Consider the following 27,665-nt stretch of genomic DNA (forward strand, 5'->3'; position numbering starts at 1 on the left):
TTTCTACTATTTAAAGAAGTGAGAATAATATCTACCCTTCTAAATTACAGGGAAGCTTGGAAATTATATATATGCATCATGTAGAACAATGGCTAACAAGTTCTGCATATTACCAACAACGAAAGGCAAGCAAACAGATTTCCAGTTAACATAACAAAGACCTTTCTTACAGCCAGATCTTCTTAACACTGGGATGGTTTACCTTGTGAGGTACTGAGCTTTCCATAACCAAAGCTGCTTGATAAGAACTATCTCTTTTATTTGAGAAAGGATTACTGTTTGGGGAGATAACGAGATTGGTACCATCCACTTTCATCCTTTCCAAAGCTGAGACTTTATCATCAGAGATTATAATGAGTTATTTTGGAATGCATTTTAATTCATGTTTTCCTTGTAAGAGGAGGTTCTAGGCTCTGAGAGTCTAATTCAGGCAAGATTGAGGACAAAAGAGAGAAAGTTACATTTGTTGAGTGAATTCAATCTTTGAATGCCAGGATAAGGATATGACTCCCAAATGAAATAAGAGTGACATATTTTTGAGGGATCTTTCACTCTGCAGGTTTCCTGTAAAATAGCGATGCTTCCTGTTTCCTACAGCAAAGAAATTAGAACTCTTTGATTTTGTCTTTTCCCTGTTCCTCTTCTCAGTTTCCTCCTTCCTTCCTCTTCCTCTATTTTTCTTCATCTCCATTGCCACTGCCATTTTCCCCAACATGCATCTCAACATTACCATCATCCCAAAGTGGTTTGTAAGAGACCCAGTGCTCTAAGTTAGGAGGAGCAATACGGCCACTTACCCTTCCCTGTGTATCTGAACGTCCTCTCAACTCTTTGGAGGAAAGATACCAAATAAACCCAAGCTATTATTATAACCAAGGGCCATACAGTACAGAGCATATTATTGGTGCCAAATAAATAATTCCTCTTGGCAAGTCAATAGAGCGAGAGTGTGACTAGCCTGCAGCCTGGCTGAGACACAGGTTACACGGAGATGGAGCTTCAGAAGAAACCATATATCAAAATAATGGCCTAAGATGTCAGTGCAGGACTCATGTCCTTTCAAGTGGGTGGTTTTAAATAATTCAAAGTTCATGGAGGCGTTTCTGGGAATGAGTGTCCAATCTCCCCCTTAGAGAGTCAGATTTGGGTCTGCTAAGGTCAACAGGCTCATCAATATTTATAGCGTTTTTTACTTATTTAGCTTTTGTCAACTTGTGCTAATATAAAATTTGAAATTGGAAAAGTAGGAAGCCGATATTTGAAAAATCTAATATACGTATTAACAAATACAATAGTAATAATTCATTGAGAGTAATATATGTAATATAATTAATAAGTAATATAATATATATTAATAAGTAATATAATTAATAAGTAATAATATGAGCAATATAATTCATTGAGAATTAGTTTATACCTTTGTGAGAGATATGGTAAACTCTTGATATGTATTGCTGGAATAAAATGCTACAATAATCCTACAAAATTAACATTATTGCACCCGTTTTACTATTGAGAAAACCAAGGTTCCACAATATTGAAAAAATTTCCTAGGGCTACATAGCTGGGAAGTGTGGGAATGGAATCATTCTGACTGCAATTTAACCTAAGCCAATATGACTCCCTTATTAAACAAATTAGTATTTTAACATATTCAGAGGAAATGTTTAAGAAACCTTAGAGAAAATTATTTTTCATTCTCACACAAATTAATTAGAATCAGCACTTACATGTTTAATTATTTGTTAATTCTATATCATTTCCATCTGTTAGCTCAATGAAATTAACTTAAGATATGTACCAGGAAACTCTTCCTTAGACTTGTTTTAGTAGGTAATAGAAAACCACAAGTCTTTGTATTTCCTAATTTGGCCTGCGCTTCTCATTTAGTTTGAAATTCCTCTAAAAAGCTTTGGAGGAGGGATAGTCCTAAAATTAGATATATGATGATGACTGCCTTAGCAAAGTCTTTCTTCCCAGTTCCAGAGAATCCATCTCAATTTGAATTCACAAGCCTCAACCACGTCTTACTCCGATGTTCCTGAACCCACTAGATGGAAATAAAGGTGATTTATTTCCAGTTCTCCAAACTCCCATGAAGCCAGTGATGGGGGACTAGAAACTGGCTTCTTTTTCATTAATGCGGTATTGACATTAACTAGTTCTTAGACTAGAAAGGTGGTTACATCATGATAAAAGTGTAAATTAAAGGGATATTCTTGGCTTAGTGTAAGTGTGGAGAAGGGGAGACAGACTTAAGCTACCTAGTTCCTGTCTCAGCTCAGATCTGCCACCAAATGTCTAACTTCAGTCAAGTCCTTTTCTTTCTCTAGGCCTAAAGCTTCCCATATGAAGAGTTGAGATACTTTGTGAATGAATACTGGAATGAATGGACACATAAAGAATAAGCCTTTTGTGATATATTTGTCTGGTTTTGGTATCAGGGTGATGCTAGACTCATAGAATGAGTTTGGAAATGTTCTTTCCCACAATTTTTTTGTAAGAGTTTCAGAAGGATAGGTGTTAACTCTTTCCTAAATGTTTGGGAGAATTATCCTGTGAAGCCATCTGATTCTGGACTTTTATTTACTGGGAGTTTTTAAATTATTGATTCAAATTCATTACTGATATTTGGTCTGTTCATAGCAGCACTATTCACAATAGCAAAGATATGGAAGCAACCCAGGTGTCCATCAACAGATGAATGGATAAAGAAGATGCCAGTATATACATATACTGAGTACAGTATATATATACATATGAGTAAAATTTTGTCATTTACAGCAACATGGATGAATTGGAGGATATTATACTAAGTGAACTAAGACAAACAGAGAAAGACAAATACTGTGCATCACTTATATGTGGAATCAAAAATATATATATACAACGATCTAGTGAATATGACAAAAAGAAGCAGGAGTTCCCATTATGGCTCAGTAGTAATGAACCTGACTAGTATTCATGAGGACACAGGTTCGATCCCTGGCTGCACTCAGCGGGTTAAGGATCCGGCGTTGCAGTGAGCTGCGATGTAGGTTACAGATGTGGCTCAGATCTTGCATTGCTGTGGCTGTGGTGTAGGCTGGCAGCTATGGCTTCTAGCCTGGGAATTTCTATATGCTGTGGCTGCAGACCCAAAAAGCAAAAAAAAAAAAAAGCAGACTCACAGATATTAGTGGTTACCACTGGGGAGTAAGATGGGGTCACAGGAATGGCGGAGTGAGGCACAAACTATTAGGTATAAGATAGGCAAGGATGTATTGTACAACACAGGGAATATAGCCAATATATCATAACAACTATAAATGGAAAGTAACCTTTACAAATTATACAATTTTAAAAATAAAATTCTTTAAAAAAGTAAATAAATAAACTTGGTGATCTCCAGCATGCTATCAGCTCCAATATCTCAGGATGACCAAGTTTCTTCCTCGGGCTACAGCCACCGTTTCAGGATCATGACAGCAGGAGAACCATGGCTGGGATTGAAAGACCTTGGAATGGATCTATTAGCTTATGCCTGGCTATACCTGCCTACAATTCCATGGATTTCTATTCAGAGATCAAGAGCTGTAACATCCTAAAATATCAGCTTTGGCATGGACAATAGATCATCTTGCCCAACTTCATCATAACATTAGCATCTGCAAGGAAATCTTTGATGCTTTAACATGAGGAAGAAATAGGCATTTCAACCTTTCTGGCAGGACCACAGCAGTCAGTAGGGTCTCTGTAGTCCCAATGAGATGATACAACCTACATTCCAGTTTATTTCTGTGTGGAAGGCCAAACTCCCATTCCTCTCCTAGAGCAAATGCCTGAGAAAACTTCTTCAGTTTTGGCTTTGATCTGGCCTGGTTAGGAGATGAATCAGCAGCTTTCCAAAGGCTATGAAAAAACAGCTCCAATTTAAATCTTGCTCCACCCATACCAGTCCTTGCTCAATGAGCCTAGCTCCCTAAGCTGAGGAGTCCTTGCAGAAAGTCTGACTTGATGGAACTTGCAGCTTGGATTTCATCTTAATTACCTCTCCTTCATTTCTCAATGAGAAATCAATTTTAGTCAATTACAAATGACCTGTGTCCTAAAGCAAAGCTGCTAAGGAAAACAGACTTTATCAAGGCAAAAGGCAGATGTAAGATGAAGTTCACAGAATCTCTGCCTTGGTGAAGAAAAGTTTCCACTGTTTGGGGCTTTTAAATCACTACTAGACAGTCATGGGATATTTAGCTTTAAAAGAAATGTCATCTTGCTGCTCTCATGTTATTAAAACTCAGTTGTGAAGAGTAAACAAAAATCTACACATCAAATACAAATTAAGATGTTTAAAATATAAGAGAATATCTACATTTAAGATAATTGGTCGCTACTTATATTCTTGTATATGTATATGCATCCATTTATTCTTTCATTCAGCATTCAACCATCATACCAAAGATTGTGCTAAGTACAAGGAATAGTTAAGGAACAAGGTTCTGACCTCAAGAAGCTTACAATCCATGAAGAGACAGATGACTAAGCATATTAAAATGGAGTGGCAAAAATCCCTCCCCCCCTATTTCCAACACACAATTTTCCACTAAGTATGGCCTCTGCCTTGAATTCTTCCTCTTTTCTCCATCTCCACTACTAATGCCACAGTCCCAATCTCTACCATCCTTGTCTGTACTACTGAAATACCTCCTAGTATGTCTCCCTGAGCTTGCTATCATTTCAGTCCTATAATCCATTGTCCTCAAACAGCCAGAATAAGCTACTGATCTTTTTAAAACACATATTAAACCTATCACTTTACAGCTTAAAATGAAACTTCTGATGCACTAAGAATCAACAAGCTACAACATCCTAGACAATTTTCACCTACAATCTCATCTTTTTCCATTGGCTCATAAGGCACCAGCTACTCTGACCTTTTGTTTTCATTGTCTTAAAACTATTCATGGCTTACTCTTTCTTGCCTTTCGAGCTTCCGCTTAAAGGTCACACCCTCAGAGGTAGCCTTTTCTGAGGTAGCATCTATGGTGCTCTCTACTGCATCACTCTGTTTCTTTCTCTCTACAGAACTTAATATATTTTTATTTTTGTATCATCTGTCTCCACGGGAACAGGGACCCTGTCGATCTTGGTTAACATTCCACTCAAAGTGCTTAGAACAGCACCTCGCTAATAGGATGTAAAACTTGGAGTTCCCGTCGTGGCGCAGTGGTTAACGAATCCGACTAGGAACCATGAGGTTGCGGGTTCGGTCCCTGCCCTTGCTCAGTGGGTTGAAGATCCGGCATTGCCGTGAGCTGTGGTGTAGGTTGCAGACGCGGCTTTGGATCCCGCGTTGCTGTGGCTCTGGCGTAGGCCAGTGGCTACAGCTCCGATTCGACCCCTAGCCTGGGAACCTCCATATGCTGCGGGAGCGGCCCAAAGAAATAGCCAAAAGACAAAAAAAAAAAAAAAAGAATGTAAAACTTAAGCAACATGAGGACAGAGTTTGTATCTATCTTGTTCTAGCTGATCTCTAGTGGTAATACTGCAGGTGCTCCAAACCTATTAGCTGAATGAGGTTTCTGAGAAAGATCTCTCATTCAAGCTGCTGCATGACAAACATGAAAGACTTCATAAGTGGCATGGGCCTCATCCAAGGCTGTAGAATTATAAATATAAACAAAACATCTTGCTCATGTTGGGTCCAAAGAGAATAATGACAGGGCAGAATCAAATGTGTCAGTATTTCCATCTATTAATTAACAATGAGCTGAGGCAGAAGGGAAGATGGAGGGAGAGTCACTGCCGCCCAGGTGGGAGAAGCGCATGAACTGCGGCTCAGGCCAGGTGTACCACTTCGATCACATCACTAACACCAGCCAGTGGGAGCAGCCAAGTGGCAACTGCAAAAACGGACAAAGGGAGCCCACTGGGGTCTGCTGCTTGCACCTGCTGATCCAGCACAGCCTGTCACGGCGGCCTCCTCCTGGCAGCAGGAGAAGAGCTGATCAAAGGCTACATCCAAAAGATTAAGTCGGGAGAGGAGGACTTTGAATCTCTGGCCTTACAGTTCAGTGAATGCAGCTCTGCCAAGGCCAGGGGAGACCGGGGTGGCCTTCAGCAGAGGTCGGATGCAGAAGCCATTTGAAGATGCCTCCTTTGCACTGTAGACAGGGGCGGGGGTGGGGGCGGAATGAGCAGGCCCATGTTCACGGATTCCGGTATCCACATCATCCTGTGCACGGACTGAGGGATGTGGACAGCCCCGGCCAAGCCTCCAGGATGCGGTGGGGCGGGACAAGGAGGAGGAGGCTGGGCCCGCAGACTCTGCTCCCTGCTGCCAGCTGACCAGTGCCCTCACCCCAACCCCTGCTAATGTCACACTGTATTTATTGATCCCAGCATGGCTGGGAGGGGGGCTCTTCACCATCGGGGGCTCCCTGCCAGACTCCTCTTCCCTTTAGGAACTGACTTCAGAAGGGCCCAGGGTGGAGAGCCCCCCCGGCCGCCACAAGGTCCCAGAACAATGGGTGGGGGTGACACATCCCAAAGATAAGGCCCAGGTCCAGGATGGGGGCAGGAGGGCCTTAAGTTGTTTCTGGTTAGGTTGTGTTCCTCTATTCAATTGTAAAAAGCAGATGCTCCTCCTGGGGCCCAGGCAGCCTGCTGCTTAAGGGTCCTCTCTACACAGCAGAGTAGTGCCCTCCCCAACCAGAATTAAACCTGGAACTACAAAAAAAAAAAAATTAATAATGACACATATTACTAATGATAAGAATTTCTAACAGACAATGTGACATTGCGAATCATGGTAATTTACAAGGAAATAAATTACTTATAGAATTAATTCTATCTTCAAATGACTCCCTATATCATGAATAAGTTTGCATGTGAATAAATGTGTGTTTGTGTTGAATCAAAAGAGGGAATATCCACAAACGTAGGCAAAAATCAATTTCCAGCAATAATCACTAAGACGTGCTCATCATTCCAGCCAAATACATATCTCCCTGACCTGTTCTGATACCTGTGATGTCTATATTATCCATGACTCTAAGTCATCAAATAAAAATCCCTTTTATAAGATGAAAAAGAAAATATATATAGGAGTACCCATAAAACCGATTCTTATTTTTGAGTGAAACTTTTCAATTTACAAAGGACTGACAAATTTATTACCTCCTTTTATCCTCAGAGACTACTGTTTCCAGTTTATAGATGAGGAAACTGAAGTCTAAAGCTTAAATGGCTTGTGCAAAATATAAAACCTGATTTATGACAAATCCAAGATCTAAACCTGAGTCTTAGAGCCCAAAGGAGAGATCAGACTATATAGGACCCTAAAATTGTAAATTTTAATAATGAAATAGCAACAGGACCTTGGAAGCTGAGGTCCTGGGAGAAGGTCTGGCAGTGATACAGGAGGTTCTGTACATCCAAGCAGTGGCTTAGTTGAAGGAGAAAATTTGCCCAGAGCTTCCAGTGGTCATTTCCCTTCCAAGACATCTGGCCTCCAAGTTATTCCTTCTCCACTGGGATTAATCCATCACCATATTCAGAGCCATTTTCCAAGTTATTAATCATTTGGGAGCACTGCTACTTCAGCAAGAACCCAGCAAGGTGACTGCTAAAACCAGGAGAGGACAAAAGAAAATTGGATATGGGCAGGAGACAGCCAGCCAGAGGAATTCAAGACAGACACAGCAGCAGAGTCAGAGAGACACCCCAGCAGAGGTGGCAGGGACTGACATTTAACGAGAACAGAAAGCAAGTGAGCATATGGGACCAACGAACAATTTGAAATCATAATTCAACAACTCCTCCTGTGCCCAAGCAGCACTGCAGAGCAATCTTTAATCTAGAACTTGAAATTAGGCCATTAATTTCCAAACTGTGAACTGAAGCCTTCAGCAAATGAAGTCAGAAGTCCCCCTACCTGAAATTCAATTGAAAACCATCCAGTAGGGGGTATAAATGTAATAGAGTCCATCAACTGCTCTAGGTTGAAATCAGGCAGTGTGTTCTGGGAGATTTGCTCCGTACTGAACTTCCTATTCCCAGTAGCTAGCCACTGCTGGCATTCCGCTCTCAGTGACAGTAAGCTTGAGAGCAAGAACGTAATTCCATTTGGACCAGTTTGCCTTCTGTCTTCCTTGACTGGACACCGACTCCCAACCCTAGCCTCCCACTAAACACTGAACGTGACCACAAACTGTACCCTGCCCCCACTCAAAGAGTAAAATCTGACCTTAGCTACAAATGACCAGACCTGCTCCTGAAACTTGCCACAAACTGCTATCTAACCTTGGGTACAGAATTAGTCTTAACCTCAACCAATCTTGGGCTCTGATCTTGATCATGGAATGAGGCCATTCATGAATTCTTTATTCAACAGCTATTAAAGTTACTTATATGTGCTGGGCTCTCTGCTGGGCAACAGGGCTATGGTAATTTAAAAAATATCCATTTTGTACAGACAAAAAGTCAATGAACTACAATATTTTTACATGTATTTACTCTGATGATGTAACTCCCAACGTAAATCGATTCTAGACCTTAGTCACAGGTTGAGTCATAACCCCCAGGCACAAATGGAGCCAGAGCTGAGACAGAGTATCTAAGCCAACTAAAAATGTAGAAGAATTATAGGACGAGCTTCCAAAACACCACTTCAGGCAGTACTGGGATTATGTGCCCAATAAAGACCTGACAAGCTGCAAAAGCAATCATGCAGTGTGTGGTGATGAAGAGAAAAGCCAATAAACTTTTCCAGCAATATTGAAAGAGACAAAGACAAAGACATGTGGAAAAACACTTTGGTTTAGTAGCATCTGCCAGGAGTTGGCGATAAAGTCTGCTGCACGCACATTGGTTATTGATGGAGCACAGAAAATAAGATAGATGCAGAGGATGGTGAGAACTATAAGATTTAGAGCAATGTTTGAACAACTGTCTAGGAAGGCAGCGGGATTTGCAGAGTCAAGATGTAGGGATGGAGAAAGGGGATTCCCTGTAAAGAAATCAGCCCATCAAGCTTCGACTGTGGAATGCACACACTGTGTTTGAAAGGTGAGATGGACATCTTTGGATTAGAGGATATTTTGGAAGCATGGAAAGTGAGTGGGGCCATTTGATGGTCATACGTGAATGCCAGGCAGAGGCTCCCAACAGCAAGATAATATGCTTAGACATTCAGTTCAGTTTGGAAAAGATTTATTAAGGCTCAGTTAAGAGAACTGTATTTATTTAGGTTTCAATCATTTTAATAATACTCAGTTAACATGAAAGGAACAAGAGCAAGAGGGAATAAAAGAAAAGAAAAAGGCACAAGAAGAGGATGATGTTTTGATGACCATTCTTCATCAAGGAAGCCATGAGAGTACCATCAAGGACTTGGAAAACTCTCTAGAAATGGATCTCACTGATTAAACCACCTAAAACTAGCCTCACAAACACCAATTCTGTAGCTTTCATATTGGGACCATCTGGAGTTGTCTTTCTGGCCTCAGGCCTCCCCACATTTTCAGGAATCCTGAAGCAGTAGTTGAGACTTCAAGGTTGGGTGATAGAGAAACTCATGATGAAAGGCTAAGATGAAAGATGTAAAATCTCCTCACCACTGAATTGAATCCTCTAGGGTATAAGAACCAAGGAAAGGCCACTTAAAAAAATTCCTTCCCCAGATTTATTTAACTCCAGAAAACTCAACCTGGGTATTGCATCGAAAATACCTGGCTCTGCCAAAGAATCAACTTACAAGGTAAGGCAAGGCAAGGCAAGGCAAGGAAAGGAAAGGATTAAAAAAAGAGAAACTAATTCACTGCAATTGGGGTTAATCCTACTGAAAGCCTCAATCCATGTTAGCATCTAATCCAGTTAGTACAGCTTTCATGGGAAGCTTTGATAAATCCTTTAGTCTCTTGCTGGAACCACAGGATGCTGAACCACTCAGCATTCATCAATAACGTAGCTGATCCACCACTTGTCAGTTTTATCAACACATTAGCTCAAACCAAGACCCCACTCAAGGTCAGAGCCTTCAGACACTACTAGCCCTTTTGCTCAATCTCCCCTACCATAGTACTTTACAGTTTTAAATCACCCAACCCAACTCTTAATTGTTAATCTCGCATTTCTCATAAATTGTCTTATGTGTGATTAAACTATTGTACTCAACCAGATTATAAATCCTTGAGACTAAGAATTATGGTGGAGATTTCTACAGACAACCCCCAGAAGTACCTGGAAGAGAGGTGAAAAAGAGTAGTTGCTCAAAAAGTTTCTCCTTTATCACTATATTTGTAACATCAGCCTCTCAGTTACCAAGACTCAATGAATTTACCAGTGACATGGGGTTTATGTACTGGACTCCCCCTTCTCTGCTAGGTTACCCTGATATGCTGTGTTTCTATCTTGGGCCCCTTGTAATTTCATCTTAGAAATGGGAATACAAATTCTTGCTATTTATATGCCTCTTCTAGGCAAAGTTGTACAGATTAAATTTCAACCTAATATTTCCAATCATTTTAAAATATTTTTACTGTGATAAAATGTATAAACATAAAATTTACCATTTTAACCATCCTTAAATGTACAATTCAGTGGCATTAAATCCATTCACAATGTTGTCCAACTATCACCACTAAACATTTCCAGAAATTTCTCATCTTCCAGAAGCTTTGTACCCACTAAACAATAAACCCTCCTTCCTCTCTCCTCTCAGGCTCTGGTAACTTCTAAGCTACTTTCTGTCTCTATGAATTTACCTCTTCTAGGTACTTCATATAAGTGGAATTTTACAATATCAGTCCTGTTTCACTTAATCTAGTGTATTTAATGTTCATGAAGTTGGAAGGATAGAAACCTTACATTATAGCATATATCACAATTCCGTTCCATTTATGGCTTAATATTCCATTGCATGCACATTTTTCCCTATCCATTTATCTGTTGATGGAGATATGAGTTTTATCTACTTTTTGGCTATTGGGAATCTTGCTGCTATGAACACTGGTGTACAAGTATCTGTTTTTAATCCTTTTAGGTATTTATCTAGAAGTGAATTTACTGCATCATATGATAATTCTATGTAATTTTTTAAGGAACCGCCAAGCCACTTTCCTCAGCAGCTGAACCATTTTACATTCTCACCAACGATGCACAAGTATTCCCGTTTCTGCACATACTCACCAACCCTTGGGAGTTTCTAGTTTTTGTTTTATCTCATTAAGAGCCATCCTAATGGGTATGATGTGTTTTCTCTTATTGCAGCTTCGACTTTCATTTCCCTGACGATGCTGAGCATCTTTTTCTTTGTTTAGTGAACATTTTTATAGCTTCTTCAAAGGAAGAAATACGTCTTCAAATCCTTTGCCATTTTTTGATTGGGTTATTTTTTACTCTTGAGGTGTAGAAGTTCTTTATATATTCTAGCTATTATCCCTTTACCAGATATTTGAACTGCAAATATTTTCTCCCATTCTGTGAGTCCTTTCAAACTATTTTTTTTAACGTCCCTATCTTCCTTTTTTTCTACGTGGCCTTATTTTCCTCTCTCAGATCCCATGTTCCCAAGGTCCCTGAATACCCAAGAAGCTTGAAATAGCCTTCCTAATAGCACTGGTGACCCATAGTTCTGATTTCCTCCTCCTTCATCATCACCACCAGTCATTAGCTGCTATCTCTTATTGTGAGTTTACAATGTCTGGTATTTTAGAACTTACATGCATCATTATCACCACCTGATGGACGAGGAAACTGAGATTTAAGTTAATGGCTTGATGAAGATAATGCATACAGTAAAAGGTTTTCCTGTTAGGATTTATCCATAGAAGTGCCCATATCAGAAAGGATTATATCAACTTATCCATGCTAAAATGTTAAATGACTTATCTCTAACCAGGCTAGCTATGCTATTAAAGGCCATGCATTCATCTAGTGGAATTTCTTTCATGGAAGTTTCAAGCAACAAAGTCAAGGATAGTTTAGGGTTAGTTGGAAAAAGCCAAATTATTCTGGGTAGGTTATTGCTTGTTCTGCTCATGTGCAATGACAATTCTTACAGAAGTCTCCTGACTACCTAAAGAAAAGAAGATCTCTTCTCTTTTTTTTTTTTTTTTTAAATGTCTTTTGTCTTTTTAGGGCCGCACCCACAGTATATGGAGATTCCCAGGCTAGGGGTCTAGTCGGAGCTGTTGCTGCCAGCCTACACCACAGCCACAGCAATGTCAGATCCAAGACACGTCTGCGACCTACACCACAGCTCATGGCAACACCGGATCCTTAACCCACTGAGAGAGGCCAGGGGTCAAACCCACAACCTCATGGTTCCTAGTCAGATTCATTTCTGCTGTGCCATGATGGGAACTCCAAAAGATCTCTTCTTGACAAGCTCAGTCAAAGGACTACCCACCAGTGGGAAAACACTAAACAAGCTAGGATCCTTGCAAAGCTGTTTCAGATCTGATTCTATGTGACCTTGTTCACTTCATATGTTACATGGAGACTAATGTTTAGCTGTTATGCACTGAATTGTACATTAAAGTCCTAACCCTTAATGCAAGAGTATTTGGAGACGGATTCTTTGAAAGCAATTAGAGTTAGATGGGGTCATGAGGATGGGACCCTGCTCCAGTGGGATTGGTGTCCTTATAGAGAAAGGAGGGGCACCAGAACCCATGCACACAGCAGGGAAAGGTCCTATAAGGATGTAGCAAGAATGGAGTTCCCATCGTGGTGCAGTGGTTAACGAATCCAACTAGGAACCATGAGGTTGCAGGTTCAGTCCCTGCCCTTGCTCAGTGGGTTAAGGATCCGGCATTGCCGTGAGCTGTGGTGTAGGTTGCAGATGCGGCTCGGATCCTGTGTTGCTGTGGCTCTGGCGTAGGCCGGTGGCTACAGCTCCAATTCGACTCCTAGCCTGGGAACCTCCATATGCCGCGAAAGCGGCCCAAGAAATGGCAAAAAGACAAAAAAAAAAAAAAAAAAAAAAAAAAAGGATGTAGCAAGAAGGCAACCATCTGCAAGCTGGGAAAAGAGATGTCATCAGAAACTAGATTGGCTAGAATGTTAATATTAATCTTCTAGTCTCCAGATCTGTGAGAAAATAAATTTCTGTTAGATATGGTATGATATTTCTGTTCCAGGGTATGTTGTTATGGCAGCCCAGGATACATTAGCAATACAATCTTTCAGGTCTTTGCCTTTCTTTCAGGGCTTATCTTTCTATTAGATGACTATATAATGCCATTCCACCTATGGGGTGCCTAAGGCTACCTCGTCTGCCTAGTAAGCAATCATACCTCTGACAGAAGGATCAACTGCTTAACATGGCCCAGTAATTGAAGTCAGGAAGACACCAGCCTGCAAACTGCACACATTTTAACAACATGACATAAGTAAAATACGTGGGTCATTGCAATGATTCCCCTCTTTGGTTATTGTACAGAGTGAATGAACACAGACTGTGCCTACAACCAACATGCTGAGTTTTCCCCTGAGGTCACAAGATTTTTTTCATTCCTTACCCTGAGTTACTAAAAGGTACAGTACCATAGATTTATAACTAAAATTATGGGGTCTAAAGTCAGATTAACATACATACTACTAATACAAAATAGATAAACAACCAAGATCTATTGTATAGCAGAGAAAACTATATTCAATATCTTATTATATCCTATAAATGGAAAATAATCTGAAAAAGATGACTGACTCACTTTGATATACATCTGAAGAATTATAAATCAACTATAAGTCAATCAAAAGCAGGAACTAGGAGTTCCCATTGTGGCTCAGCAGGTTAAGAACCTGACAGAAAATCTACAAGGATGCTGGTTTGATTCCGGCCTTGCTCAGTGGGTTAAGGATACAGCATTGCCATAAGCTGCAGCATAGGTCACAGATACAGCTTGAATCCAATGTTGATGTGTCTGAGGTGTAGGCTGCCATGGCTGTGGCTCCAATTCAACCTCTAGCCTTGGAACTTCCATATGCTGCAGGTATGGCTGTAAAAATTTTTAAAAAGAACTATAAAAATAATACAGTAGTCAGACCCTATAGCACTTGCAAGCTGGATAGCTTCAAGAAAGTAAATTAATCTCCCTTAGTCTTATTTTACTCATCCAAAAACAGTGGTAACAATAACTGGATTATATTAATATTAAAAATATGCAACAATAATAATAGAATTATTTTAAGAGGAAATAATTCATAGAGAGAGGTTCCAATTCCAGTAAAATAGGATAACTTGCATTATATTAACTCAATTACAGATGACAATAATAAACTGTGAATGAAATGATTTTTTAAAAAGATAACTTTTAAAGTATTGAGAGTGATCAAAAGCAGGAAGAAATTGGTGTGTATTCTACCCATGAAAGATGGAAACAACATGAGATCTGTATTTAGCTTTTACTTAGGGCATTCTCTGGTGCATGTGGTGCAGACTGGGTAATAGTCAAAAAGAACATGGCAGTCTTACTGGCTAAAGGTGTCTGAAGATTGCAATGCTACCAGGATGGCTAGAAATTGATGGAAAAAATCCAAGAGAACCTAAAGAGGAGGATGCACCAAAACCTGAATATAAACACCTCTCAAATCTTTAGCCAGCTCCAGAAAAGGACTTGCGAAGAACCCAAGAAACCAAGTAGAAATCAACAGTAGAAGGCCATATGTCTAAAGGGATATTTCAGCTTCTGCCCACTTCAGAAGAGAGAGCACTTGGGGGTTAGACCATGCCATGTTAGAAATGTTTCATAATGACTTGGGTTTTCCATTAATGCTCCAGAAAGGCTATAGCACAGGTTACAGACAATTTATCAGGATTAGGGATTCCCCTTATGATTACAAGCAATCCAGAAACACACATGCTATAAAAATGTGTAAAACCAATCCCTCATTAGTTCGACATGATCATTCAGTAACTTATGCGCATGGTAAAATAAAAATTTTAAAATATCTACAATACATCTTTCACAACAACCAATTTTACTATATATGAGAAGAAAGAGAAAAATGTGACCCATAGTCAAGGTTAAAGGCAAGTAATAGAAATAGATCTCCAGGATATCCCAGATAATTATCAGACCAGGATTTAATGCAAATATTAGAAATATGTACAAAAATTTTAAGAAAAAAATTGTACTAATGAACAATGAGAGGGGATTATCCAAAGAAAAATTGAAATCACAGAAAAGAACCAAGCGATAATTCTAGGACTGACACATACAATATTAGAAATGAAATTTCATTTAATGGAATTAACAGCAGAATGGAAACAAGGCAAAAGGGTTAGTGAACTTGAGAGGACAGCAATAGAAGTTATCCAATTTTAAGAATAGAGAGAAAATCATTAGGAAAAAAATAACAGTCTCAATAACCTTTGGGAAAATATCTACCAGTCTAACACGTATAATTAGAGACTTATAAGGAGATAAAAGAAAAATGAAAACATTTGAAGAAATATTGGCTGAAAATTTTCCACATACTATGAAAAAAGATCAAATCAGAGATATTGCAAGCCCCAAGCAGGATCAATATAGAGCCAAACTGATAAAAGTGAAAGATAAAAAGAAAAATCTTATAGAAAACAGACTTGTGTTTGCAAATGGGAGGGGGTGGGGAAGGGATGGATTGGGAGTTTGAGATTAGCAGATGCAAATTGCTATATATATAATGGATAAACAACAAGGTCTTACTGTATAGACAAGGAACTATATTCAATATGCTGTAATAAACCATAATGGAAAAGAATATGAAACAGACTATATGTATGTGTGTGTATAATATATATGGGTGTGTGTGTGTGTGTGTGTGTGTAAATCAACTATACTTCAATAAAACAAAATTTTTAAAAGAGAAGACTCTGGAATTCCCATTGTGGTTCAGTAGATTAAGAACCCAACCACTATCCATGAGGACATGGCTTTGATCCCTGGCTTTCCTTATTGGGTTAAGGATCCGGCATTGGAAGCTGCAGCTGCAGCTCCCCTTCCCTAGCCCAGGAACTTCCACATGCTGCAGATGCAGCCTTAAAAAAAAGAGAGAGAGAGAGAAATCAGAGGTAAAAAGCACATTACATACAGGTGATAAAAATATAGTGAGAGCTGATTTTTCATCAGAGGTTCGAAGTAACAGAAGCCAACGGAATGACATCTTTAAAGTTCTGAGGAAAATAAAACTGTCAACCTATAAATCCATATCTAGTGAAAATATTCTTTATAACTAAAAGAAAATTTTTTTAAATTTCAAATAAATAAATGTTGGGGGAATTAATTGCTAGTATATCTGTGCAAAAGAGTAGTAAAGGAAGTTTTTTAGGCTGAAGATAGATGACACTTAGATTTCTAGAAATATAGAACACACAAAAAATGGTAAACATGTGGGTAGTAAACATATTATAGCAGTTCTTTATCCACAATAAGGAAAATTATTTTTTTAACTACTCAATGAATTTTATTACATTTATAGGTGTACAACAATCAACACAACCAAACTTTACAGCATTTTCATCCCAAACCCTCAGTGCATCCCCCCACCCCCAACCTGTCTCATTTGGAAACCATATGTTTTTCAAAGTCTGTGAGTCAGTATCTGACTCAAAGAAGTTCACTCATTCCAAGAAAAACTACTGATAGATACAACAACATGAATGAATCTCAAAGGTACTTTGCTAAGTGAGAGAAGCTGGTCACAAAAATTAAATATGTGGTACCATTTATGTGACATTCTGGGAAAACTAGGAGAGGCAACACATCAATGGTCCCGGAGTTAGAGTGAGAGGAGGATTTGGTCATAACAAGGCAGTAAAAGGAAGGTTTTGCAGATGAAGGAACGATTCTATATCCTGATCATGGGGAGTGGGGTAGTTATAAAAATCTACACATAGTTAAAACTCACATAACTATATACCAGCAAAAAGTCAATTTTATTATATGTAAAGTTAAAACATAATTTTTAAAGAGGGAAAACACATTTATACCAAAACTAGAATAGCTAAAATTAAAAATATGAACAACACCAAATATTGGCAAAGATGTGGACCAACTGGAAGTCTCATGTATTATTGGTAGGAATATAATTTGGTCCAACCACTGTGAAAAACTATCTTGTAGTTTCCTAAAAAGTTAAATATAGCCCTACCTCATAACCCAAAAGAAAAGAAAATCCATATCGGTTAAAAGACTTAAAGAAAAATAAAATGTTCAAAGAAACTTTATTTTTAATACCATGAAACTGGAAACAACTATCCATTAATAGGTGAAGAGTTGAAAAAAATAAATGGTTATATTCATATAATGGCATACTACTGAGAAATAAGAAATAGGCTATTAAAACCTACAGTAATATGGATGAATCTCAAAAGCATACTTATTTAAGGAAGGCAGTTTCAAATTTTAACATACTGTGAAATTTCACATATATTTAATCAGTGAATAGGCAAAATTAATATAAGGTATTAGAGAGCAAAGCTGAGATTGCCTCTGAAGGAAATGGAGATTGACTGGCATGGAGCATATTACTGGGGTCATGGAAACACTCTTTTTCTGTATCTCATTTGGGATCGTGGCTACTGTGGAGATACAAGTTATATAAATAAGATTTGGAGATTTCGCACTATATGTACCTTTTATTTACATAACAAATTTAAAATAAGGCACGTAGAACACGCAGCCACAGTGTCTTGGACATAGTTAGCATTCAATAAATGAACAATAAAATAAATAAACACGACTTTGGTGTTTTCGTCCACTCGTGCCACCTTCACAGCTGAGAAACAGGAACTCCTGAGGATGATGGAGACGTGGTCTCTTTACTCATGATCACATTCAGTATCTAGCATAGCACTGACACCAAAATGATATTTGCTGAATGGAAGAATGAATGGCTTCAATTCATGCAATTACAAAGGAAAAGTTTTCCAGCTGAATCTACCATCCAGTGCATAGATACCAAACCTTCTTAGCCTTCTTGCATGAAGTCGCCTAATCTGGGTTGTATCTTCATGGCAGGGCAAGCACCATTTCATAAAGGCAAACTGTTTCATTGCTATCCAGCTTATGATGAGAAAAAAAAATCCCTTTTGCTAATATTTACCTTTAGGCTTGCAAAGGACCTTGCCATGCAATTATAGCCTCTCTTCCTCATGGTAGGGGTGCCATTGGTTGCTATGGACCAAGGGACAGGGCTAGGACTAGGATGAGACAGGAAGGTATGAGCCCCAGGTACAACATTTAAGGAGGAGCCCAAAACCCAGCAACCAAGATAAATAATATTTAAATGCAATATTTTAAGAAATCAAATGAACAAACTATACCACACAGAGCAAACTACAGCCTACCAGAGCAAACCTTGAAAAACTTAATGAAGATTTTCTCTTAGGGCTGAACCACAGGATTAGATTTCAAGCTTCACCAAACCATAACCTATTTTTAAGGGATATTTTTGTTTGTTCTTCAACAACCCAGAAGCTAAAACCTCCCACGCAGGAATAACAAATAAATCCACCTCCCAGCATGCCCTGAAGGCTGGTTTGCCATCAGGCAAGCTTGCAGTCAATCTTCGAGCAATAAAGTAACCTCAAGGACTATAGTTTGCCATTTTGGAAAGTGACAAACACACCTCCTGGAGCAAAGATATACTTAACTGGCTGTGATCTTACCTGGCCATTTCAGGAGATGGGAGGATAAAGTCAAGGTGCTTCATTGCTCTACCCTGTCTTTTCATTCTCTCTCTCTCTCTCTCTCTCTCTCTCTCTCTCTCTCTCTCTCTCTCTCTCTCTCGTGTGTGTGTGTGTGTGTGTGTGTGTGTGTGTGTGTGTGTGTCTTTTAGGGCTGCACTCACTGCATATGGAGGTTTCCAGGCTAGGGGTCTAATCGGAGCTGTTGCTGCCGGCCTATGCCAGAGCCATGGCAATGCCAGATCCGAGCCGCGTCTGCAACCTACACCACAGCTCATGTAACGCCGGATCCTTAACCCACTGAGCAAGGCCAGGGATTGAACCCACAACCTTATGGTTCCTAGTCAGTTTCATTTCTTCTGTGCCAGGATGGGAACTCCTCATTTTCTCTCTTTCATTCATACCATCAAAAGCTCAGCTCTCCTCAGAGCTACTGTATCTTTAGCACCTGCTAAGTGCTGAGCACTGTACTTGGTCCTTCTTATATATATATCTTAACTGTCACAACAGCCTTGTAAAGGAAGTATTATTAGTTACTTCTGTCTCTCTGAGACTTAGAGATAAGAGGTACCTAGCCCAAGGTCATGCAGCTAACTTTGGTAGTAGAACTAGGAGTCAAATCTGTGTTTCTCTGAGGTCTCTTCAACATGCCCCAGACAATGGCACTGGACCTTGTTCCTGTGACAGTAATTTTCCAACTTCTTGTATTCATCATCACCTTGATTTTTGTCATCATCTGCACTAGGATGTACAGAAGATTTTTTTCGTAAATCAACTCATTTTTATTTAAACAAGTTTTGAGCATATGATCCTGTAATCCCACTCCTGGGCATATATCTAGGGAAAACCAATTTGAAAAGGTATATGCACTCCAATATTCATAGCAACATAAATGGCCATTGATAGATGAAGAAGATATGGTACATATATACAATGGAATGCTACTTTATCTAAAGAAGATATGGTACATATATACAATGGAATGCTACTTTATCTAAAGAAGATATGGTACATATATACAATGGAATGCTACTTGGCCATGAAAAAAGAATAAAATAATGCTATTTGCAGCAACATGGATGGACCTAGAGATTATCATACTAAGTGAAGTAAGTCAGACAAAGACAGATACCATGTGATATCCATTGTATGTGGAATCTAAAAAAAAAAGATACAAATTAACTCATATACAAAACGGAAATAGACCACAGACCTAGAAATCAAATTTACAGTTACCAAAGGGGAAAGGGGGTAAGGATAAATTAGGAGTTTGGGATTAACATATACATGCTACAGTATATAAAACAGATAACTAACAAGGACATACTGCATAGCACAGGGAACTATAACCAATATTTTGTAATAACCTATAAAGGGAAAATAATCTGAAAAAAATAGATTATGTATGTGTGTGCAACAGGATCATTTTGCTGAACACCTGAAACACAATGTTTTAAATCAACTATACTCCAATAAAAATAAACACATAAAAAGTAAATAAATTTTACAAACAACTTAAGTTTTAAAGAAACATTAGGTCATTACATGATTTGAAGATGAATATCCTTTGTAACATGTGCAAAATTCACACAATGAAAACAAAGCAATATTATCAAATTCTGACCAGTCAGCCTTGCCTACCACGTGCTGTGAGACTGATGCGTGAACACTCTGCTAGAAAAAGGGGGGGAATTAGCAAGTGCTAGAGAGGCTTTAAAGTCAGATTTGAATCCAGCAGAGAATTTCCCTATAATGCGATCAGAAGAGTTATTTTAGTTTTTTTAACATAAAAATAAATTATTTTTTTCTTTTTCTTAAGGGTCTGTACCTGGAATTTTATTATTTTTAAATAAATGTTATTGGAATAGAGTTGACTTAGAAAGTTGTGTTAGTTTCAAGTGTACACCAAAGTAAATCCGTTATACATATACATGTACCCACTTTTCTTCAGCTCCTTTTCCCAGAAAGTTTATACACAGTGTTAAGTAGATTACCCTGTGCTATACAGTAGGTCCCTGTTACCTGTCCGTTTTGTGTATAGTAAATTAGGATGTTGGGGTTGGCATATTCTCACTACTATATGCAATCATTAGAGTTTACAGGGAATTAAAGAGAATGATCTTTTCAGAGTTTGAATCAACATTACTTAATTCCATGTGTCATAGGATTATCCTTACTGTCAAATAAGTTAAGAGATGTGATAGTCTTATGGAAATTGTCAGTTGACCTTGTACAAGTCAGTCTGTCCTGGCCTTTTTTTTCTCATTTAAATGATAAGCCCACTTAGGCCCCTTTTATCACTAAGATGTGATGGTTCAGGGATTGATTTATTGTCATATATAATTACTGTTTCCTACCTCCTATCGGTCAGGATCACAGACAAATAGGTGATAAAGAAGGACCACTGCCTAGACTGAAAGGAAAGGAGCACAGGATTAGAGGCAACGGTCTGGGTTTATGCTTCGGTTTTGCCATATTCCAGCCTTGCGGCCTTGGGCAAGTTCCTTAGCCAGACTCCTCTCAGAGTCTTCATATCCTCATGAGTAAAAGGAGACATTCGGTTAAATTACTTTAGAGCAGCCTTTTTATGTTTATGCCTGTCTAGTGTCTGTGCCTCCTTTCTCAGTAATGACTCCCCAGGACTCTGGGCAGCCAGCCCTACCTAGTCCTCATCCAGGAGGTTCACGTGGCACTGACCTCATTCCCCGGATCTCCATGACCCCTGAACAGGTGCTCGAGCCCTGGTCAATGCTGGTTCCTTTTTCCTGGCCCTAGTGATTGACTCAGGGATGGGCACTCACCCAAAATGGTCCATGGAAACTATATCCTAGGTACGGCTGTAACCATTAGGAAGGACAAGCTTTTTCTAACAGGATTACTAGCTGTAGAGATGATACAGACGCAGAGTCTTGCTGCTGGCCATCTGTCTCCCACATGGGAAAAGGCTTCCTAAGAATAAACCAACTCAGAGAAAAGGAAAGAGCAAGGGAGATCCCTGTAACATCATCTGGGATTCTGGATTCAGCTCTGTCTGAGGACATGTACCCAGAGTTACCTAAACTCATAATTATCTTTTCAGCTAAAGCGAGCTCAAGCTGGATTTCTGAACAACTGAAAGGTTCAGATGGATACAAAAAGTTTTTAAAGTTGCTGTGTAGAGTCCCTAGCAGTACCTTAAAGGCCACGGAATCAAGGCTAAGTCAGCCCAAACTGACAGGGGTACTGGGGCCATGTACCCTCATTTAAACAGAGAATCTTGTCCTTTATTGGTTTTATCTATGGGGCTGCATGTAGCTTTGGCTTTGAGGACAGGCTCCAAGGATGCTAAATCTTAGGGTTTTCTGAAGATCTCTCTTTCTAGAACCCAAACTAAGAAACTTTAAGGGGCAGGGGTTCTTGACCTTAACCCCTCCTCAGGTATGATACAAAATTCAAAGGCCTAAAAGTATGGGGTGGGGGGAAGAGGGGCTGTTGACAGTTGGGGAGATTTTTCTGTGTTTTAAAAAACAGACCAGCTCCACCCAGCTGACGGCTGCCATGTAAGTCCAAGAGTGCTAGACATTTTAATTTTTTAAAGAAGCCAGATTTCTAGATTTTTAGGTGGATTTTTCTGATTTTGATTTTTAAGAACTTAAAATTTTGAATTACCTTTAAGCCAAGCAAGATACCTCTGAAAATTAAATTCAAAATGTGAACAACTGTACCTCTTCCTTACTGAGTCTGGAGACGTTTTTCAATGGGTCTTTGAGTTCCATGACATTATATGGCAAACAATGTGCATGTGCACATATGTGTTTTCCTGAGAAAAGTCCCAGAGTTTTCAATTAGATTCTTCCAAGGATTTCCATAGCCAGAAAAGGTTAAACATCCTGATCAAGCGAAGATTATCCAAGAAGAGTTACCAAATGCATGTATGTGTGTCCATGCACCTGTATATGTGTGTGTGTGGGAGAGAGAGAGAATTTTGATGGGACACTATCTCTCCAATGTTATTTGCTTTCAAAGTTAAAAGGTCAATTCCTCCTCTCTTGTTTCCCTCAATCTCCCCTTGTTGAGAAAGAACATTTTATTACCACTGATATTTACTGTGCTCAGCCAGGAGAGAAAGACGCCATTTATGGGCCATTAATCCAGCTTCAACCCTCTGCAGAATTTACTTCTGCCCACCATGGGACATAGCAGGTCACGGAGAAGCACACCTGTTCTTGGCTGGGGTGCAGGACTACTACAGGACTGGTGCACACCAGCTGGCTTGAGGGAGCTGGTCCCACCTGCTCCTTTTTACCAAGACTGACTGACACAGAGGAGACTCATTGGTTGGCTCATTCTTTTGCCCATTCATTCATTCATTCATGTACCAAACAATCATGGCAAGGGCCTCCTACAGACAGACAGAAATGTGTGGGGGCCCAGGAATACAGAGATTCTGACTCTATGCTTGAATTTACAGCAAAGTTTGCTTTTTTTTTTTTTTTTTTTTTTTGCTTTTTTTAGGGCTGCACCTATGCATATGTAAGTTCGCAGGCTAGGGGTAGAATTGGAGCTACAGCTGCCAGCCTAGGCCACAGCCACAGCAACGCATCTGTGACCAAGCCACATCTGTGACCTATACCACAGCTCACTGCAACGCCAGATCCTTAGCCCACTGAGCGAGGCCAGGGATCGAACCCACATCTTCATGGATCCTAGTTGGGTTCATTAACCACTGAGCCCAGTGCTATGAGCCCAGTGCTATGGAACTCCCCACAGCAGAGATTAAGAAGGAAGGAAGGGAAGGATGGAGGAAGGGAATGAGGGACGGAGGGAGGGTAGGAGGGACAGAGGGAAGGAAAGAAAGAAAGAAAATAAAGAAGACAAACTTACAGATATATAACATTTTTTACCTATTGCCCTGCTACTTCAATGAAGCAATTATCAGAGTCAAATGAAATCACGTTTGAGATGTTTTTCATGCAAACAGCATAATAAGAAATTTCATACATGTGAAGAGGTGCCTGAAATGAGATCCTAACTAGCCAAAAAACAAAGCATCCTGCAGCTCATGAAGTGTGTTCTCCTCCATTAGCACAGGTAACCCTGTGGCAAAGAAAAGACCTATACTTTACAGATGAATAAATCCAAACTCCATTTCAAGCCCTTCTTTTTGCTAAAAGGCTGAAGTAGGGCTCTTATCCAGTCTCCCAAAGGCCAGTCTTATTAAATGCTCATTGTGTTTCTTAAGGGGACTCGGGGATGCTATTGTTATTTGGGGTGACCTTTTTTGTTGTGAAGTGCCAGACTGTTCTATATATCCCAGGAAAATGGTATCCCTGGCTTTCTGTCTACTAAATGTCAGCAGGGTCCCTCCTCCATTGGGACCAGCCAAATGACCCTACCAATTCCAAATGCCCCCTAAGGGGATGGGCAATACTGCCTTAGTGAAGAGGCCTATTAGGAAAAGGTTTATAAGAATGGCCTGTGGTCTGCTGTAGAGCACATCGAACTCTACCCAATATTCTGTGATAATCTGTGTGGGAAAAGAATCTGAAAAAAAAGAAAAAGGATGTGTGTACATGTATAACTCCATCACTTTGCTGTACAGCAGAAACTATCACAACATTGTAAATCAGCTCTATTTTAATAAAACTTTTAAACATGGGGGAAAAAGGATGTCCTGTGGTCATTTCAAGATTTTCATTACAGGGTCCCTGCACACAGAAACAATGTTATCACATCGTACCACACCTCCCACCCAACCCTTATCCATTCTGCAAACAATCCCTGAGGAGCCAGGTACTACTCCCAGTGCTGAGGACAGAGCAGTGAACAAGACAGACAAGATCCCCGCCTTGTGGACATTATAATCGAGTTGGGAAAGGCAGGCAAAATAAACTGAATCTATAATCTTTCAGGTAGCGCTATGTGTGAGGAGAGAAACTAAAGAAAGCAAAAGGGTGAAGCTAAGGAGCGGAGGCAATTCTAAGTGCCCCAGGCGTCAGGGGAGGCCTCTCCAGGCGGTGACTTCTGAGATAGGGAAGCGGCCATGCAAAGAACCAGGGAAGAGAGTCCTAAAAGCAAAGGGCTAACACAAAAGACCTGAAGCAAGAGCACCCTGGGTGCAGGAAGGGACCAGCAGGAAAGAGAGTGTGGCTGCAACAGGGTCAACGAGGCAGAAGTAAAGGCGTGGACATCGTAAATGTTGGCCAGAGCCAAATCCTGGAGGTCCTTGCGGTGTTATAGGCACCAGCTATTCCATCTTCCTGAAATGCCCTTCCCAGCTTTTATAATTTCCTTCCGAGGATACAATTAACTATCTACTTCTTTCTTGCTGCTACTATGCTTTATATATATTATGCTTGATGGCTAAAGGAATTGGCTTTGGAGCCAAATCAACCCAGAGTCACTAACTATACCCTTGGCCAAGTTATCTAACTTCTCTGGGCTTTGGTTTCCTCTCTTCAAAACTGGAAAAGATACTAATGCCCTTGGACATGAGTGTGTCAGGATGAGGATTAAATGAGTTAATGTAAATGCTAGGAATAGTGTCTCACATGTAGTTAAGTGCTCGATCGTGTTGTTAGGGAACACTATATCATTCATACATTTCTTCATCTATCTCCCCAATTAAATTTTAATATCCCTTGAAGTCATAGCATGGGTCAAAATATCTTACACATATGTCCTCTGTAACTAATAGTATACCTGACATGTAACAGATGCCCAGAAAGACAGTATAAGGGAGGTAGAGGAAGAAGGGAAAGAGAAAAGAAGGGAGGAAGAAAGGAGGGAGGGAGAGAAGGAAGGAAGGAAAGAAGGAAGGAAGGAAGGAAGGCAGGAAGGAAGGAAGGAAGGAAGAAAGAAAGGCAGGCAGGCAGGCAGGAAGGCAGGCAGGCAGGCAAAGGATAAGAAAGCAAAAGAAAATTTTTATACTTTTCCAAATATTTTAACACCACTTACTTCACTGTTAGAGAAACTCAGTGAGCTCATTGAGAGAAAGAGTTGTTTGTCCCATTTCACAGGTGGGAAAGTTGAGTTCCAGAGACATGAGTGACTCACCCTTCACAGTGAATCACCGAACCCAAAGGGCTCTCACCATACACTGACTACATTGGAACATAAGATAGACTCTCTGGCAACAAAAACAACCACTGGACTTCCGTTAATAAAGGGCTTTGTGTACTTCATGGGGTACTTTAAAAATCAATATTTATTGGAGCTTTACAACATTTCCTTGAGGTGGTCAAAACTGACTTTCCATTTTCCAGAAAAGGAGATTGTGGTCCAGAAAACGTACTTCCCTCCCATGTAATTGGCAATAGTGTTGCAAATGAAGTCCAGGCTTCCTGGACCCCAGTCAGGGGCTCTCTCCAGCCTAGGGTACTCCCCCAGGCCTCAATTTGTTTGGACTCCTCTTCCCTAACTGTTTGGGCCTGTTTCCTCAGTACTCATAGTCCATATTCATTAAAACAGAGGAAAAAATATTCATTGTATAAAAAATACCTGGGTGATGTTCAAAAACCATCAGAACTGTGTGCCTGTGCCAATTTCTATTCTAGGCGTAGTCAGTGATTCACTGGCGACCTTGGACAAAAAAAAAGAGGTAACCTTTATTCCTCTGACAAGTTTCTACTTCTCAGAACCAAGAGTCATAAGCAACACAGTTTTTGACAAGACGTCCCCATCGCCCAAAGCCTGAACAAGTCCTCCAGAGACTCCAGAGATCATGGATCCAGCCCTTCACAATTTGACAGATTTTGACAAACCAATATCAGGCTGAAGCTACCAGCTGGAAATAGAACCTGGTACCTATCACTATACTGAGTTAAAATTTCAGTGGCTTTCCCAAGCTCTCTTAACTAATGAGAAATTGGGGTGTGACCAGAAAGTACCCTATTATTCCCAATGCAATGCTGATAGCAAACTCACCTGACAGCATCTCTGCTAGGTAGGCCCATAAGAAAGTATATAGAATTTTCTAGAACTTCCAAATATCAGGGGATCACATGCTACAGAACCTGGTATTAGTCCAATGTTAGTCAATGTCTAGGTGAAAAAGGATCAAATGGACTTGAGTTGTCCTTTTCTCAGTACATGAGGAAACTATCCTAAAACGAAATAATGTAAGGCATGCAGAATATTCAACCAACATTTACTGAGTATCTATTGAATCAAGTATAGTGTCAGGTGACAGGCAAATAGCTTTGAACAAGTGAATGGCTGCCTGCTTGGAGCTTACCTTCTAGTGGAAGAGGCAGACATCAAATAATCACACAATTAAGTATTGAAATATAACTGGGTTAGACGCTGTGAAGGACAAGCGTTAAGAGAGTTTATAACAGGAGACCTGACCAAGTCTGGAGGATCAAGGAAGGCTTCCTTGAGAAAATAACATTGACGTCGAGCTCTGAAAGGTAAGACGGAAGGAGGAAAGAACTTTCTAGGCTGAGAGACAAAGCATGTACCAGGACCTTGAGGCATGAAGAAGCATGGAACATTCTTGAGAATCTGAAAGCAGGTTTTTATGAACGAAGAATAGATGTATAAAGAGGAGTAACTGAGAGGCAGAGCACAGAGTTTGCAAGACTCAATAGGTAAGAGGAAGGAGATGTGTCTCTACTCTTGACAATGTCTTCCCAAGGAAAACCCAATTGCCCAACCCACAGGGAGACATCTGAAGGAGCCAGGGCCTGAGCCACCTCAAAGGCACTTCCTGGAGAGTGATCAGGAGGCACTGGAACTCGTGTACTCAAGGACAGAATACCAAAGAATTTCTAAGTACCCCCTCATTATCTTTCCTAAAGCCAGAGAAAACAAAGTGTTTGATGCAATGGCTTCACATAGTAAGAGCCTTCATTCACACCCAGCTGTGATGTAGAGCCCAAATGATCCATGATCCACAGAACCAAAGAACAAAGCACATCTTTCTTGGTACTTCTGTTTTTGTTTCCCTATCCCAGAAGACACAGAGACATTTTAACTCTACTTGATTTTGAATGACAATTACAGAAGATCAGAGTGGGAAAGAATC

General features: G+C 39.9%; 1 long non-coding RNA gene and 1 pseudogene across 5 annotated transcripts in view; one reads left to right on the forward strand and one right to left on the reverse strand.

Moving 5' to 3' along the window:
* The window catches only part of LOC110257249 (uncharacterized), an 830,883-nt gene that overhangs the window by 415,985 nt on the left and 387,233 nt on the right, over positions 1 to 27,665 (reverse strand). Inside the window, exon 7 of one of the 5 annotated variants that reach the window (XR_014831013.1) lies at positions 26,138 to 26,218. The exons of the other annotated variants lie outside the window; for them this stretch is intronic. This is a non-coding gene — a long non-coding RNA (uncharacterized LOC110257249). The remainder of the gene's footprint in view (positions 1 to 26,137; positions 26,219 to 27,665) is intronic. 5 annotated transcript variants of the gene reach the window in all.
* Positions 5,767 to 6,229, forward strand: LOC100512992 (peptidyl-prolyl cis-trans isomerase NIMA-interacting 1 pseudogene; annotated as a pseudogene).

Source organism: Sus scrofa, chromosome 16 (assembly GCF_054392235.1).
Source record: "Sus scrofa isolate SSC_HxYL_T2T_F1_AM1 chromosome 16, Sscrofa_HxYL_maternal_Yorkshire_Landrace_v2.0, whole genome shotgun sequence".
NCBI classification, from domain to species: domain Eukaryota; kingdom Metazoa; phylum Chordata; class Mammalia; order Artiodactyla; family Suidae; genus Sus; species Sus scrofa.